The 17,592-nt window shown below is 31.2% G+C and overlaps 1 pseudogene; it reads left to right on the forward strand.

The window, feature by feature from the left end:
- Nucleotides 1–2,571: 2,571 nt before the first annotated feature.
- LOC105289678 lies at nt 2,572–3,014 on the forward strand (annotated as a pseudogene).
- Nucleotides 3,015–17,592: the final 14,578 nt, after the last annotated feature.

The following is a 17,592-nucleotide window of genomic DNA, read 5'->3' on the forward strand; positions in this document are numbered from 1 at the left end:
TATTCATTCTTCTAAGTCAAATATCATTTACTTTTTATATTTTCCTATAAACATATTTGTTATAATTTTAATTTAAAAAAATATTAGATAGTAGGAAAGTTTATGGCATAATTTCCAATAGATCTAGTTGATGGTAATAATTCATAATAAAACAGGTACACAATAATCCACATGACACTATATATTATAAACAATGAGTGCATATTTCCAAACTCTAATACTACTATCAATTTCAAGAAGCCCTACTTTCAAAGTACATTAATGTAGTGAATTTCCTCTACCACCCATTGGAATTTCTTGATATAAACTAGTTCAGCCCAAACGATTAATATCATTTTGTATAATTCATTTGGCCATGGCTAAAGTTTTCCATTTTTAGATTTTTACATGAAAATTGAATATATAACAACACTCTCCTTCTCTTTATTATGGCCCTACCATGATTGCCATAAATTAACTATAATCCTATGAAAATACAATTGTGTTATATTTTAATTATCTAATTCTAACTATAAGAGAAAAAAGTAGGTTTTCACTTTTCTATATGTAATAGAATTATGTGTACACAAAAGGACATTTTTTATATTGATTCAGGTGCAGAAGTTATTTTCCATTAAAACTAATGTCATGCCATGGAAAGTTTTATAGATAAAATACTCTTATGATAAGGTGCATGCATGTTCACATGGGTGTGGCAGTGGAAAAGAGTGAGAAATTGAGGGTTCTAGAGGTGTTGATTTAGATGGAATATAATTATACTTGAAATTCTGATGCTTCAAATCTCTGTGAATCAAAATAATGTATACATGAAACAAATTGATCAACAGGCCTTCTTTAATAACTGACATGTTAGCAAAGCAATATTGAACCAGGATTGAACTCAAGTCAGGCTGTCACTTATGATTTACCTGGTGGAGCATTTTGTTTTGAGTGAAAGTGAGTTATATCTTTGATTAGAACATGCAGAAAAATAGAGCCATCAAACAAACAGAATAGAAATTGACTTGTCTAAAAACTTCTATTGAACCAAAGTCAGTGTTTATCCTCATTCTCACAAATGTTAGCTTACATGACACAGGACTCAGTTGAAGCTGCTGTATAAAAATAATAGCAGAGAATTTGCTATTGCTCTAAATATACTTTAAATTGCAATAAAGGAGCATATTGAATTATATCCTTTTGCTGTTTTTTTGTATACTAGATGCATATTCATAAAATTCATGATTAGTTAATTAATATGTATTATCATTGCCTTTAGGACTGAAGTTGATCTATTATCCTAGAAGTTTAGAAAGAATTCCCCAAGTATCAACATGACTTGCTCTCAAGAAAAAACGTTTTCCTTCTTGTTGGTTTCTTAGAGATCATCAAAATGCCCTCCATTCTCTTCCTCTAGTTGTAATTTTTAATTGATGTTTCAGGAGTTTAGGATGAGGAAGGAGGTTTCCAGAGAGTCTGACACCTTATAGGACAACACTAATATCAAGAAGTATAACTTTCAGGTAAAGCCCAGTAGCTTAACAGAAGATTCACCTCAAGAGGGGATCAGAGAGACAATATTTGTCTAGAAGAAGGTATCCAAGGAGACAACAGACTCATTGATGACCTAATTTATCTAACCACCACACCCGACTTGCCTTTACTAATTCTTACTCATTCTTCAGAACTCAAGTTAAATAACATTTGAACAGACAAGTCTTCCCTGACCCCCTGACAAGGTTAAGCGCTTTGTTACACACTCATAACACTCTCCACTTCTGCTTTGTATAATTCATTGTTATTTGTTTATCTTTGAAGCTGTGTACATTCAATTTCACCCTAAATCTCCAGTGCACTGCCCATAAGAGACACTCAAAAATATTTGTTAAAAAAATAAATGAATTAACTGAGATCAGTAAAAGCAGTTACATATTATTCTGGGCTTCCACGAAGAAAATCTCAAATATAGAGTTTGAGGTCGAAGAGTCAATACTGGACTATCTTTCTCTAACACTTATAAATTCTTTCCTTTGGTTTGGAGTGACAGCTTTCAGTTTGTTTTAGCATAAAGAATACAATTATCCCTATGATACCTTGAGAAACAAACAAAAAAAATACTTAATTTTATAGCACACAATCTACAATGCCACAAATAATTTCACCAGCTTAATAACAAACCACAAAGCAACCATTTGAATCTTCTACCTATTTTTTATGTGCTTAGAGACCTCAAGTGTTACCAGTCACTCTGAATTATTTTTAATAAGCAAATGGTTGACATTAGAACAAAACACACGTACTTGAGCATGCACAACAAACATCATACAAAAATGTTGTTAATATCATAACTACCTCATACATTAGACTGACATTATGCTTAAAAACAATAGCAAAGCAATCATAGTCACTGTTAGACTATGAATCACATATTTTGACTCATTCAATGAAGATAGTTATTCATTTAGCATCTCCTGATGATGATTCTGTACTAATTCTATTGAATATTGCTTGACACCAAAATTTGTCATGTAAATTCAGTTTGAACATTAACTAGAATGAGAAAGAATGTATTTTCAGAGGCCGGGCCTGTGGGACAAGATGGAGTTCCTGCAGGTCCTAAAGCACGGCCTGCAGCATGTCGGTGGGCACGGTGGCTTCCTAAGCTATCTACGAATTTTATTCAGGGCAAATGATGTGAGGGTTGGTACTTTAGTGGGGGAAGACAAATATGGAAACAAATACTATGACGACAACAAGCAGTTTTTTAGTCGTCACCGATGGGTAATATATACTACTGAAAAGAATGGAAAAACCATATTCTGGAATGTGGATGATAGCGTGGTTGCCCATGAATGGTAGCGTTGGCTTCACTGCATGACTGATGATCTCTAACAACAAAACCGCCTACTCCTCAAAAGTTCATCTGGGCAAACCGCATATTCAATGTGAGTGGCACTGCAGAACAATATGTACCTTATTCCACTACTAGAAAGAAGATTCGGGAGTGGGTCCCACCTTCAACACCTTACAACTAAAAACAATGAAAAATAATATAAACGTGTAAAATATGAGGCTTTTCATGTAATTGCACTTTTACTGCTTACAGTTAACGTGATTAAAATTGTTTGATTAAAAAAATGTATTTTTATAAACAAATTACCATCTCTTTAGAGTGCCAATGATAAAATTCCCAGTCCACATTTGGTCTTCAAATATCAATGTCCTGTCACTGCATTGGGAACTTTGTTTTTAATTACTCAGGATTCGTTTGCAGCAATCTTTTCCTTTTCCCTTCCCACTCACTTTTTGGATAGAAAAAGGACAACACATTCCAGGCAGTTTAAAATCTTCTCTGGTGTTATCCATAGGCAGTCAGTCAGAAAGCTTTCTAAGGAGAATTCCTTCCAAACACTGAAAACTATACTTGAGTATTTTGTAAGGCACTTTGTAGAGATGGAAATAAATAGAAAAAGCTACAAGCTATCAAATTCACTCCCTTAATGTGTCTTTGCTGTCATATAAGCAGGATTGAATTCAAAACTGAACACAGCTTTGAAAATTTGCTTTTCTCAAGAAAAGTGTAGCCTTGAGGAGGAAGTAATTACTAAATATGAGTGAGGGAAGGGAACAATGGGCCAAAGCCCAAACAGATCATTTTAGTTGTTACCAGAGGGTTTCAGAGTCAGGAAGAGGAAGAAAATGGTATGTACATGTTTGACATTTTAATATTACACCCTCATTAGCTGCTTTCTAAACTCTGAAATGTTTGACATGTAATTTAACTACCCAGAAGATAGACCATTTTCTCTAGCCCTTACAGAATGATTCTGTTTAAATTAGGAAAAGAACAAAAGAAGAAGGAAAAGAAGGAAAAGAAGAATTAAAAGGCATCATGTAACTATAATTTTAGACATTTACAGAAAATAGTTGAAAACATAATATTCATTACTTGGGACTATCATGAATCACCTCCAATATATTTTTTAATAGAAATCGTAAGCTATTCAGTTGATTTTACGAACACTTTTTCAATTTTACTGGACATTGTTTATTGTATTGATGAGGGAGAGGATGCAAACATTTAAATATTTGTGCAAATTTAAGTTTAAATAGTTCTATTTAATGAGCTCAATGAATCTGTACCATACTTACATAAATTCCAGAGATAAGTGTTGATGACTTTCAAGTTATCTACTAGAGAAGAGGCGATGTTTGCTGATTCTTTGTTGACTGTTAGCACATTTCATGCTAAAAAATTCCTACCAAATTTCTTATAAAAAAATAACATAATAAATTTCTTCAGCACAAAAATTCTTCAGCATAAAACTTATTGTTAGGCAACAGGATCAGTAGCTTTACTATCCTATCAAATGAGTAGAATTTAATAAGCATCTTATTTTTTTCTGTTTCTAATTCTAGAGCCACAAAACTAACAATTCATATTTGAAAATCATAAGTGAAGAGAAAGTGGGAATATAAACTCCTCAAGTGCAGGTATTGTATGATTTCTTCTCTGAATCTGGAAGATTCTCAGCAAATGAGGATTTGGTTTATCATTTTTGTTTAGTGGTCTGGTTCAGAAAATAGTTTTATTAAAAAGTTCTGACAATTTTTTCTGCAAAATTTTTCATATTATGTCTATCCATTATCCCTTTTGGCACAATGTGAAATAAGTTTATTGTGAAGATTGCTACCAGGTGAAATATGCAAAGTGTCTTTTTAATTTCTCTACTTATAGCAGTCCCCCCTTATCCATGGGGGATATGTTTGCAAACCCCCCGTGGATGCTAAAACCATGGATAGCAACAAACACTATGTGTGTGTGTGTGTGTGTGTCTGTGTGTGTATATATATATATATTTTTTTCCTAGACATACATATCTTCGATAAAGTTTAATATATAAATCAGGTACATAACTAATAACAAAAAAGAACAATTATAACAATATACTCTAAACTTATGTGAATATGGTCTCTCTCTCTCTCTCAAAGTATCTTATTGTTCTGTACTCATGCTTCTTCATGTGATGATGTGAGATGATACAATGCCTATGTGATGAGATGAAGTGGGCTGAAATTTTCCATTTAATATTTTTAGACTGTTGTTGATTGTGAGTAACTGATACCTTGGAAAGTGAAACTGCCGATAAGGGAGCCTACTGTAAATGGTTTTCAGATCCGCCTTTTAGTGGTGACTCTATTCTAAAATATATGAGGAGATTATGAATGCATGTTCTGTACAATAAATATTTAATTGATTGATGGGAAAAAAATGTTATCTTTTTATGTTTTCTATTGTTCTGACTAATTTAATTAAAAGAATACATTTATTTTGCCCAAACTAAGTTTAGCTGCTTCCTATTAACCAAAGAGGTTCATTCTAACACATCATAATAAAATACGTTTCCGATACAATGGATAAATTAACATGTACTACATTTACTCTTCACAATGACAGCTGCTGAAGTTTTTCCTTTGGGGTGGTGGAGACAAAAAAGTAGTAGAGAAGAGAGAAAGGCTAGATCCTTAAAACTTCTAGTTTCATTCATGCCTTCTTTCCCACTTACCTCTAACATACTTACTCTACACCATCTCTAGACATACAGAATTCATAACTTACTCCACTGCCATATTCATCTAGCCTTTGCATTAATATGTAAGCTACTCAGAGTTGAAACAATGTTTTTATTTAAGTAAATTTACACTCTTACCATCATTGCATGAGAATTCTCATTTTTCTCATATACTGACTAGGCTAATAATATGTTTCTAATTTGCTAATCTAGTTTGGAAAATATAATCTCATTTTATGCTTATTTTTCTGATTACCAATGAGATTAAATATTATTTTTGTTTACCAAGCATTTGTATTTCTTTTCCAAATGACTTTCTTATACTTTACCCACATTGTTGTTATGTGGTCATTTAAAAATGATTTATTGAGTATAATTTTCTAGTTCCCATTTACTTCTAAATGTGTTTATACCTCACTGTTCTTAAATCAGTACAAGCAGATTTTTCATCAAGAACACAACAAATTCCTTAATTTAATCTTCAATTGTCTTCAGTATAGAAAATGACAAAAATAGAGAGTTTGAGAAATATATTTATAGATACAATGGTGAATTTCTCCTGAGAGTTACCCAATCAGCCACTATGAACATTGATATTAGGCTATTTTACTATAGCATTAAGGAATTATTTAGAATACTTACATGCTTTTTCTTATCAAATTGATTTTATGTTTGGAAACAATTACCTTGCAACATCACTTAACAAGTATAAATGAATTAAAAACTAAAGCTTCATTTGTCACATTTAGAATTTTTAAGTTTTCTTAAAGCAAAAAGATAGCATATGTTAACAATGAGGGAGATTATTATTTGTATACAATATTATTTTTAAATAAAATTTAAAAATATTTTAACAAAAAAGATGGACAGAACAATTTTATAAAAATTATATGATGATATAATGTAAAGGAACCAACGCAAACTTAAAGAAATATATCCTAAGTCATGAGCTTATATTATCTACAGATTAGTAAATTTTTGTGGTACTTTAATTATAGGGTTTTTTTTGGCTAAAGATCAATCAAAGTTAAAATTTTGAAAAAGTAATGTTATTTAAACATGAGAAGTATCTTCAAATATAATTATTTTAGTCTTGCATATGTATATGTACTTGGAGAGAAGAGCTGCAGGCACAATTTTCTTAATGAGCTATGACTATGCTTAAAAGAGTCTGTGTGCTATGCTAATTCCAATTTCCTGATAGGAATTGTTTTAATATTCTTCCAAGTTCTAAAGTTTGCCCAATGAGTGCCAGTATAAACAATGAGATGTGTTTATTTATTCTGCTCTTTGAGAAGTCTCCTAAGCAAGTGTCTTTTTGATTTGTGTAATATATATATAGTATTTTTTAAAAAGTATATTTTGATGGTAGAATTCTTTTATTGTGAGAAAAAATATATTAAATTGAATTTTCGATCATTATTATACCTCTAGTAATACTTGCAGAAAACATTTTTCTTTTATTAATTTGGTTCTACATGTTTGGCAGTTGTATTTCTTATTTAAAAAGCGCCGACTGGGTATTATTGATATTTTATTAATATATTTTAGAAATCTCTACTGTTTTAATTATAAATATCTTCATTTGAGAACTAGTATTTTATTCTTATGGGCAACTGAATATTTTCTAAAAGAGAGAATAAAAAGACTTCATCATAAACAATTGATTGATCCATAAAGGTAGAAGACCATATATAATTAGATCTTTTCTGCTATTCTTTTTTTTTTTCAAGTTGTCTTTTTAAATTCAGGTCAAATCCTTCTCATTCATTCCAATCTCCCAACCCCAAGTCCTTTTCGGATCTAGAAATCTGTTTGATAACTAAGGACCGAAATGCTCAGCTATCCACGATCTTTGAGCATGAAATGAACTATAAAAAATCTGTTATTACTTTGAAGATCTTCTATCTTTAAAATTCATATGATATTAAAAAAATGTAATATGTTTGTTCATTTCAGCATAAGAAATAATTTTGTAACTAACTTAAAATAAATTGGACAGTTTAAGAAAAAAATGCTTTGAATACTATCTAGATTTGTGTCAGGATTCCTGAGCAAAAAAGTGAAGCACAAGTAAATCATACGAAAAGCCAGGCAAGCAGTCTGGAGAACAGATATAGAGACAAAGTCTTGAAATTACAGCACAAGTTGCCTCTTAATCCTTTCTTGATGTGACAAGGATTGATTTTTGGTTTTCCAGCTCTGAAGAGCCAGGGGCCTGGACTTGAAAGTGTCTACAGGATGACAATTCACCCAGACTGGTAGATTTTGGCACAACATTTGCAAATAATTTAGATGATATATAACCTAACCAACATTTACAACATGATACTCTAAACAAAATCCAATTTTCCAGACATGCTCTGACAGACAGAGAAGAGTTGAGGGATTACTTTCCAAGAGCTGTTTGATTTTATCTCAACATTCTAGAAATTTGAAGTTTTTAAGTTCTTACATAAGTAATATTATTTTATTGGTAAGAAAATGGAGCATGAAAGAGCACACAAGAGAAATTTCTCTGACTAGTCTGTTTTTTTGCCTAAACTAAACAGTATAACCACTTTTTCCCCCCCAAGTTCTTATACTTGGAGAAGATTCATGCTTACCAATGACTATGTATATCTCAGAAACATCTGATCACAAATGCTGGACTTCTCTCATGAGGCCACTGGATTCTGCAAACCTAAAGACAGTCTTTTCCCAAACTTCTAATATTATAGATTTTAAGATAATTAAAATCCTTTAAAAAAAAAATTGATGTCTACTTATTAGACATGCAACACTATGAGTTTGTCCACCTCATCATGAAGTCCTCATTTAGTCATGAAATGCTGATTAACACTGATTAACTGATAGATCACTGATTAAAATGGTTCATTAGGGAAGTAACTTGCATCTTATTAATAAACAACCAAATTATCTTCATCTCATGAACTGTCATTAAATAGTTTAGTGTTAGAAGGAATTTCTCTGTCTTCGAATAGTAATGATTTATTTCTTAATACCTTTTTTAATTTTAGAATTCTAGTCTCCTAGCACACTTACAAAATGGAATCTTAAAAGCCAAATTAGATTATTTTGGTCCTTGGGTGAATTTTTCACCATTCTTTGGTAAATACTCAAAGCTGCATGATAAATACTCAGATAAATGATAATATTCAATAGTCTTCAATCCTTTTAAATTTTGTCTGTGCTGGTATTCATGCTTCTTTCTCCTACATCCAAAATATGAATGTTACTAAAGGTTCAGCTTAAGTTGGTTATCTTCTCTTGGAAATCTCACCTGATAAATGCTGTATCTTCACTCAGTAACACCCAAATTTTTTCATCTAGTGCAGCTACCTTTCCAAATGTTATCTGTATTATCTCTATATCGTTGTTATTTGCTTGATCTATTATACATTCTTTCACCCAAAATTCACTATTGAAAAGTAACTGTAGTCCGATAAAAACTCATGCTGGAATACAAATAATAAAAAAAAGATTTGCTTGGGGTCCTGATTGTGGCCCTAATTGATTGTATGACCTTTGTTAGTGTCATTAAATACCTTTTTTATATCTAAAACAAGAATATTAGAATAAAACTTTGTATATTTCTCTACTCTACAATGTGATGTCATTTAATGACTAAAACTAAATAGTCATCTTTCTCCTTCACGCTTTTTGTTCTTTATGACTTTCTAGTTTCTGTAATTTACATCTGCATTCTTTCATTCACCCAGGCTCTTTGAGTCATCTTAAAAATCTCCTGATAATTTGAACTCTAAATCCTGTCAGTTCAAATGTACTGGCAATTCACATTTTAATTTGATTCTTGCATCGTAATATCCCTCATATACACTCCTTCCTTCCTATTTCCTATTCCCAATGTTTCCTCCATGTTCTAGATTTTTTATTTCTGTCCCTCTGATATAATATAAAAAGAAATTATCCTAACTTTTTACCCTTCTTTTCTTTTTCATTTTCTGATTACTTTCTTTTCCTTAATTGAATTGTTTTTCCTCATCTTTAAAAGTTCTTCCCTGTACCATTATTTTGACCCCAAAAGGATTTAAGGTAATATAAAAAGAATACCTCCTCCCAAAATTTATATAAAGTAGAAAGAATGATAAGCAAAATTAGAGTCATAAAAAGGGGTCATATATGAGTTTTCAGATAATAAATAAATGCTTTTTTATGCTGCTAAGTACATGATCATTTATTAAGAACTATGAGAAACTAATAAAGCATACCGTACATTCATTATTTAATTAACAAATATTTTACATTCTGTGAACAAATTGTTCTTTAGAGGTTAGATTGTCTACTCTCACAAGGTAATAATTGGGAGAGCCAAGATCCACCTGGGAAATGTGACTGAGATTAGTTGCTTTGTTCCAAAACGCAGCTGTCTCCCTGTGCCATCATTTCCATATTCATCTTCCCACCATACTCTTATTAGTAATTTGTTCATTCTCTGATTGTTGACAATATGACCATAGCTCACTGCTTTGGCTCTAATGTTTACACCCAGCCCCATTACTAATTATACTCAGATACAAGGTCTCTCATCACTTATTTACTGTCCTCCGGTACCTACATTTAAGCCACCTCCTATGGACGTCTTAATCATTCTTATTAGGATGATTCTCCTCATTCTCTATAATGCTGATAATTCTTTGGATGAGTTTAAATCTCAGTGATTTCTTTTTCAAGTATGAAGTTAATAAGACACATCACCATCAAATATATTATATATATTATATATTTACCTTTTTTATTGTTTGTCTTCTCCTTGTAAGGTTTATGAAAATAAGAATGTTTATGTTTAGCTCACCAGCATGATCCTAGCACACAGAATAGTACCTAGCACAGAGGAGGTGCTCAGAAAAAAATTTAATAAACACACATTACTTATTATCTGTATTATTTATTTAGTATTAAACCTATAAAGCCATATCTAATCCCATATGTTAGCTTATTGTTGTTTAACTTATGGGTGTACACATTATTTCCTCAATGGGATGGAGGGAGGACTGGGGTTCTGTGCTAATTTCAGTGCATCCCCAGAATGAGGCTAGCGCATCATAAGTAATGCAACACAAATCTTTTCATGGAAGAGAAGAAAAAAGTTGGACATTGTACTTTGGTGTTATAACTGTAAGTAGTTTATATATTCAGCATATCATACAAAGTTTCATTCAAATAAATTATGTTTTTAATGATACAGATTATAATTTTAAATATAACTGCATTTTATTGATTTTTTACAAACAGTAGCTATTAACATTTTGACTTTGGTAGCTTAACCTCTTAGATTTTTATTTTCCCTCAGGTAATTTAATGATTTGCAAAACAACAATTAAATGGTTTAGGAATTAATTGCTTTAAATTTTTGAGAGTAAATAATTTTGTTATGAAAATGTTTCTAGTAATCAGAATCTCATCATAAGTTATCTGCCCAGTTATTTAAATATTTCTTATAGATAACATTGTTTCAAAGAAGCCAACACTTCTTCAGAGTACTTATAGTTGGTACTCTAGTATATTATTCTAATCCATATCAAAAAATTTTAAAATATCATGCACAATTCTTTTCAATAGGACTGATGGTACATTACCTGTTTGTTATTAACATTCTTCAATGTAATGTTATTTAAAAGAGCATAATAAACACACAGAAAATTAACTCTACTTCTCAGAGACTAAATAGTTAGAACTCAAAAGATGATGAAGGATTTTCAGTGTTTAATTAGTTAATAAGTTTCAAAGTAGGTGGCTAATAAAATCCATAAGTAGATGTTCTTATCAATGAACACATCTGTAGGAAGTCTTTCACATCATGGTCTGGTAATAAATGAAAAGAACTAGCAATTTTTATTAAATGGAAAATAGGCATTTTTAAAAGGATGTTTATATAGGTTATTTTCATGGATAAACACAGTAGGAAATAGAAGTATTGAAGCTAAGAACTAATTTGCTGCAGGAACGTCAACTGCAGCTTCAATTACAAGCAAAAATCTCCAAGTTCAAGCTAATATAAAGGATTCCATTCCTGCCATTCTAAGAAAAAAATAATTTAATAGGTAAGCATTTGCAAAGAACTCAGATATATCGTTCTACAATAAATCTGATAACGTATACAGCTATTTCACATACATCATATACAAGACTAACATTTTGAAATTGCAATAATTAAAATAAATCAATGTAATTCCTTTGTAACCAGAAGTATAAAAGCCTTCTTCCCCAATTTTTAATGTAGAGAGATGTAGTTTCAATATATTGATCCTAATTTCTCATGAATCCATCTAAAAACTTGTTAACAAATCACAAATCAGTAACCATTCAATTCTGTGTCATTGTGCAGCTCACAATTTGAGTTCAAAGCATGACACTGAGAAAAGAGAGTTAGTGGTGTGTTTTCTCATCATATGCAAAAATCACAAATTTATCGCATGAAATAGGTAGGGAAAATGTTATCCATAATACATTAATATATTATGTAAATTATATATTTATATGTTAAAACATATACAATATATAATAAATATAGCAGATAGGATAAATGTTGTATATAAAATAATAATGTTATGTATTATTAGGTATAATATGTTATTATATATAGTATATATTATTATATATTATATTATATGTTATATATAGTTTATAGATATTAATTTAGAGACATGTGCCCCAAATTTATCATTTGAATACCAGATGTTTATTATTTGAGTGCCAGATGTGGTAACTTAACCATAACTTTCTGTATGATAGATCAAAGTTCTTTCCCTAATAACTGTTATCAGGAAATCTATCATTGTTTTGATTATTTCTTTTCCTACTGTGTAGTTTTAAATGGTGATGTGCCAACCATTCTTGCCAGCATCTCTGAGAAACTGAGGTACTTTATTTTAGAAAATACTACTTTTAAAGTTATGATTTCTAAAATGTTTCATTTTCATTCATGGTTTCTGGCAAACTCCTATTCAACTTTTAAAGCAAAACCCAAGGAGCCTACTTTTCAAAAACGTGACTAAAAAAAGATTGCTAAAATACGCTTCTTTGATAAACCTCTGTGTCTTCAAATTTACCTCATATTTTGGAGAGCATTTGTTTACTCATCTAATCATCGTGAGTCCTAGTGAAAGAATCAGGACTCATTCCTGTTCTACTAGATGTTCAAAAGAAAGGTGGAAGATATTTTTAAAGGGAGAAATACATATTTGTGCATAGTATGTGTGTACCTACACACATGAATACATGCACACGCACGCACGCACACAGATAGACAGAGAAAATAAGCAGACCAATACTCTGATAAATGGAATTAAAATTCTAGAAGAAATAATAATACAGAAAAGGATTTAACATAGGACTGAGATAAGAAAAATTGTAGACAGTAAATATTCAAAAGGGAAACAGAAGGATTTCAAAAAAAACTTCAAAGACTAATTAAAATCACCCAGATATGGAGAATACAGACCTTCAAGCAGAACCATGTAATGCATTAAGAATACAGACAGCTAGAGGAAGAAGACTAGATGTAATCTTAGTACAAGAGAAACAAGCCTCAATACAAAGAAGGAAATTGATTTCACATCAAGGGAGGGACTGGGGCTCTTTCTTTGGCCTTTAAATGAAAAAGAAATATAGAGGGAACTTTAATTTAGGACACCAGTGGCTATGGTTGGAGATATATAAGATTCAAGTTTGAAGTTATTTGGCTAAGAAGTGAATTGAGAAAAGATTAGATTTTTTTGGATGAAGAACACCCACCACTTTTAAGGAAATATGAAGGAGAAAAATAATTTAACCTTCTCACAGCATTCCAGCGAGCCCAAAGATGTGTCTTTTGGGGTAGACTTTCTACTGTGTCCTAGGAAACAAAGAGGATTGCAGAGAACAGAAAATGACACACAGGCCAAATATTTAGATTGAGTCTGTAAAACTTGAAGAATGCTTGTTTGGATATAAATGCTAACAGTTTGAAATACACTTCACAAAAACACACATACACACACAAATATGAACGTAGGCCAGTAGAATTGAGAAGCTTTATGAGTAAGAAATAACAGAACTTTATATAATACTGTTTTTTTCTAATCTATGCTACAATAACAGCTAAAAATTGATATCTAAAAACTATAAAATTTATATACATATATGTATAACAGAAATAAATCAAAGTAAAGTCAAAGGTCTGAACAAAAGATGCTTAGTTCTCTTTTCAAGATGTCTTGGTGTTAAGATATATTTTAAATGACATAAAGAAAGCACTCAATGGAAGGAGTAAAACCAATGGTGTTCAAGAGAAAATCCAAGGGTTGTCTGTCATCAAACCCTGAACTTTAACACCATACTACAGTTGTCTTTCAAAGTAGTCTGTGCAAAAGTTTGACTTTGAGGCATAAAGTAAAGTCCTTAATATTAGCTGTTACCTTATTAATATAAGGATTCTGTTCAGGTGTTTGTGACATCATTTCTCAATTTGTGCATCTATCATTGTTAGATAACAAACTGCTCTGAATCACTGGGCTTCTTTCTGTACATAAACATATCACGTTCAATTCTGTCTAAAGGCCTTTGTACTTGCATTTCCCTCTGCCAAGAATGCCTTTCTCCCTTCAGATCATCATATGAGTGTCTCTCCTGAGATTTGGGTCTAAACTCAAATTGTTCCCTCAGAGAAGTTTCCTTGAAGCACCCTATCTCATGCCACATAGGCCCACCTCCAGCGCCACCCCTTCTCATTAGCCAGAACAAGTCTTAGCTCTCGTCATTCTCTCATTTGTTTACTTTTACTATCTCCCTGAGAGAATATAACCACTACTCTTATTTATCACTGTATCTACACAAGATAGAAGTTCAGTAAATATTTGCTGAATGAATAAAATGACTAGAATATTTCCTTATGCCTAGAATGTTCCCCATAAATGTTAGGTCATTCTCTGCTTCCCCTCCCATATAAGTTTGAATAGATAATCTGCCATTTGAAGTGAATACATAACTTTCCTATAGCTTATGTCTTAGCTCTCTTAAATATGTCATTTATGAATATCAAGGATCATCTTCTTACATGACTTAGCTAAAAGTTACGCCATGTTCTCTGCTTACCATAGTCCCTTTAGTCATTTTAACTTATGACATTTGTTTTAGGTATCCAGACTGGAGTCAAGACTATATAAAAAAAGTACAAGATATGGTCCTGCACAGGTATGTAATTTATTTAGGAACACACAAAAATTTAACAATTAAGTAAACCTAGAGTACTAAGCAAAACTGCTATGATAATTTATGAAGAGTAGAGAAAGATAAGGGTTTTTTGTTTGCTTTGTGTGTTTTCTTCTTCCTCTCTCCCTTCCTCCTTCTTTCCTTCATTTCATTCTTCTTCTTCTTTTTGATTAGGTAGAAAAAAAGGGAAGAAAGATATTTTATTATCTAAGGGAATCTCCTTTGTTCCAGAAAGTGTGTTCAAGTTAATCAGAAGGAAGTTAATGGCCTCCCTTGATTTCTTCAAAAATGACCAGAACTGTGATTAAATGCTCAGTTATTACAACAGCCTCTTTTATCAAGTAGGTGACAATTATACAATATTACTATTTGTTATTCGCTTAGTTGTATCTTTCAAGTTCTTATCAAAATTGTCTTAGTAGAATACTCTATACTTTCATTTCTGTTCCATCTAAAAAGGATCTCTAAACTTGAATATTTGTTCATAGTCTTGAAATTTATTCCCTACAGACAATAAAGAAAACAGCTATCCAGATAACTTTCCATACAAATAGGAATGAATCATAGACTTCTGAGTTCTGCTTCCCTATTAGCCTCAGATGTCATTTGCTCTTGTCCTTCATCCATGCAGCATATGACTAAATATTTACTAAGCTCACATAAAGTAAATAGTGTCCACATTACTAATAAGAGTATTTACTTTACCATCAGCACTTACCATCCCAAAGAAACATTTTTTTTTTTTCCAGAGAAACTATTCTAAAGGTAGTATCTTAAGTCCCGCTATGAGCCCCAGTATGCTAGAAGGCCAGATACTAAGAATGATAGATTTAATAAGTATACTTGTAAGGCAATTAAAGTACTACATAATCAGAATAATTGTTTCCTATACTATATTTGTACTGGGAAAATGCTTACAAATAATCCTGTGAGGTAGAAGTTATTTCTATTTTACAAATAAAGAAATTGTGTCTTGAAAAAATAATTACCTTTACCAAAAGTTTTAGGTAGCCAGAATAGAAATGCTTGTGAAAATACTTTCACTAGAAGGCCTAGTATGTTAGCATAAAGGGGTAACTTTTATTTTAAATATATTGGCACAGGAACTGCCGCAAGTGATTTAGTCTGGATATATTTTATATTGCTATCCGTATTTAATAAAGCTGTAATAAATTTTAATGAAACCCATTTGCTGTAGGGTCAAAAAATGGCTTAAAACACAATCAGAACATGATATATAGAAATGAATAATATAGATTGCTCAGATATAGAAAACCATTTTAATGATAATAGCCCATCTACAGCTTTATCCCAAATTTCAAAGCACTTGATATATTACCTTCACATATAGTATATTTATAGAATTTTTTTCTTAAAGGTAGGAATTCCATGAAAGTTCAATACCCCTTAAACCCACTTCCAAAAATAACTAAAGAGCCATTATTACCGAAGTGTAAATGCAAGAGTTTCTAAATTTAGAATAAACTTTACTTTTAAAAATATAACTTTAAAGTACATTCTGACTAGTTTCTTTCGATTCAGTTATTATTGTTAAATGTGAAGGTGAAAGATTCCAGAATTTATATAAAGTAAAATATGTTTCTACCAAAGCTCTATAACAATTTTTTAATATTTTTCTATTTGCCTGAATTGTAAGGGAGTTCAGGTTGACAAAAGATAAATATTGACTGCCATTTAAAACATTTTATGTAAAAATGCTATAATAATTTGAGAATCTCACAGCAGCAAAATTTATAAAAGGAACTGAAAAGAAGAAGCAATACAAATATCTAACAGAAAAAATTGATAAATAAAATATAATATACTCATACAATAGAAATCCATACAGCAATGAGAATAAATGAACTACAATATTCAATAATATGGTGAATCTCACGTATATTACACTGAGTGTAAGATGCCAAATATTAAAGACAACATACTACATGATCTCATTTGCATGAAATACAAAAGAATACAAAATTTGTCCATAGCTTAGAAGTCATGATAGTGAGGACCTTTAGAGGTTATGCAGTGACTGGAAGGGACCATGATGAGTGCTTCAGAAATACAAGTAGTATTATATTTCTTGATCTATGTGATAATTATACAGCTGTGTTTTATAAAAAAAAATCATCAAAATGTACAGATATATGCACATTTCTCTATAGTATCTTTTAATAAAAACATGTTTTCTTTTTAAATTTCATCCTGTTTAAACATTATTACAAGATTTCAAGGAAGTCATTCACGAGATTAGAGCTAAAAAGGAGACCTAATTCAGGGAGAGGTGGAACCAGAAAAGAGCATCATGAAAGCAAATTAAAAGAAAACTTTAAAGAAGGAAAATGAGAATAGACAGACAGTGATATAAAACTCTGAAGAGATCAAGTAGGATAAAGATTTGAAAACCAAAATGTTGTATTATTACAACATGATTGGACAGAATTTGGACATTATATATTCCTTGGGCTGCTTCTGTGAATTCTTAAAAGAGAAAGGTAGTTTATTGAGAATAAGAAATGAAGAACTGGAGGCAAGATTTGGTGTTACAAATAAAGGTGAATGATGTGATGGAACTTTGAGGAGTTGGTAAAATGGAGGAGTTGTTGAGAATTTACTATCATGGTTTTACTCATACAGAATACTTACTGTATTTGACATCTACTATATTTTTGACTTCCTTGAATGCTTTCATTTGGGGGCAGTTTCTTCCATACTCCATACAGTCATGGTAAGAATTTAATCAAGATGTTCTCAACTATATTCTGTCTCTTCATCTTCAGACCTTATACCTAAAGGGTGACCATGCGAACCAAGCTAATAT

Source organism: Pteropus vampyrus, unplaced genomic scaffold, assembly GCF_000151845.1.
Source record: "Pteropus vampyrus isolate Shadow unplaced genomic scaffold, Pvam_2.0 Scaffold26, whole genome shotgun sequence".
Lineage (NCBI taxonomy): Eukaryota > Metazoa > Chordata > Mammalia > Chiroptera > Pteropodidae > Pteropus > Pteropus vampyrus.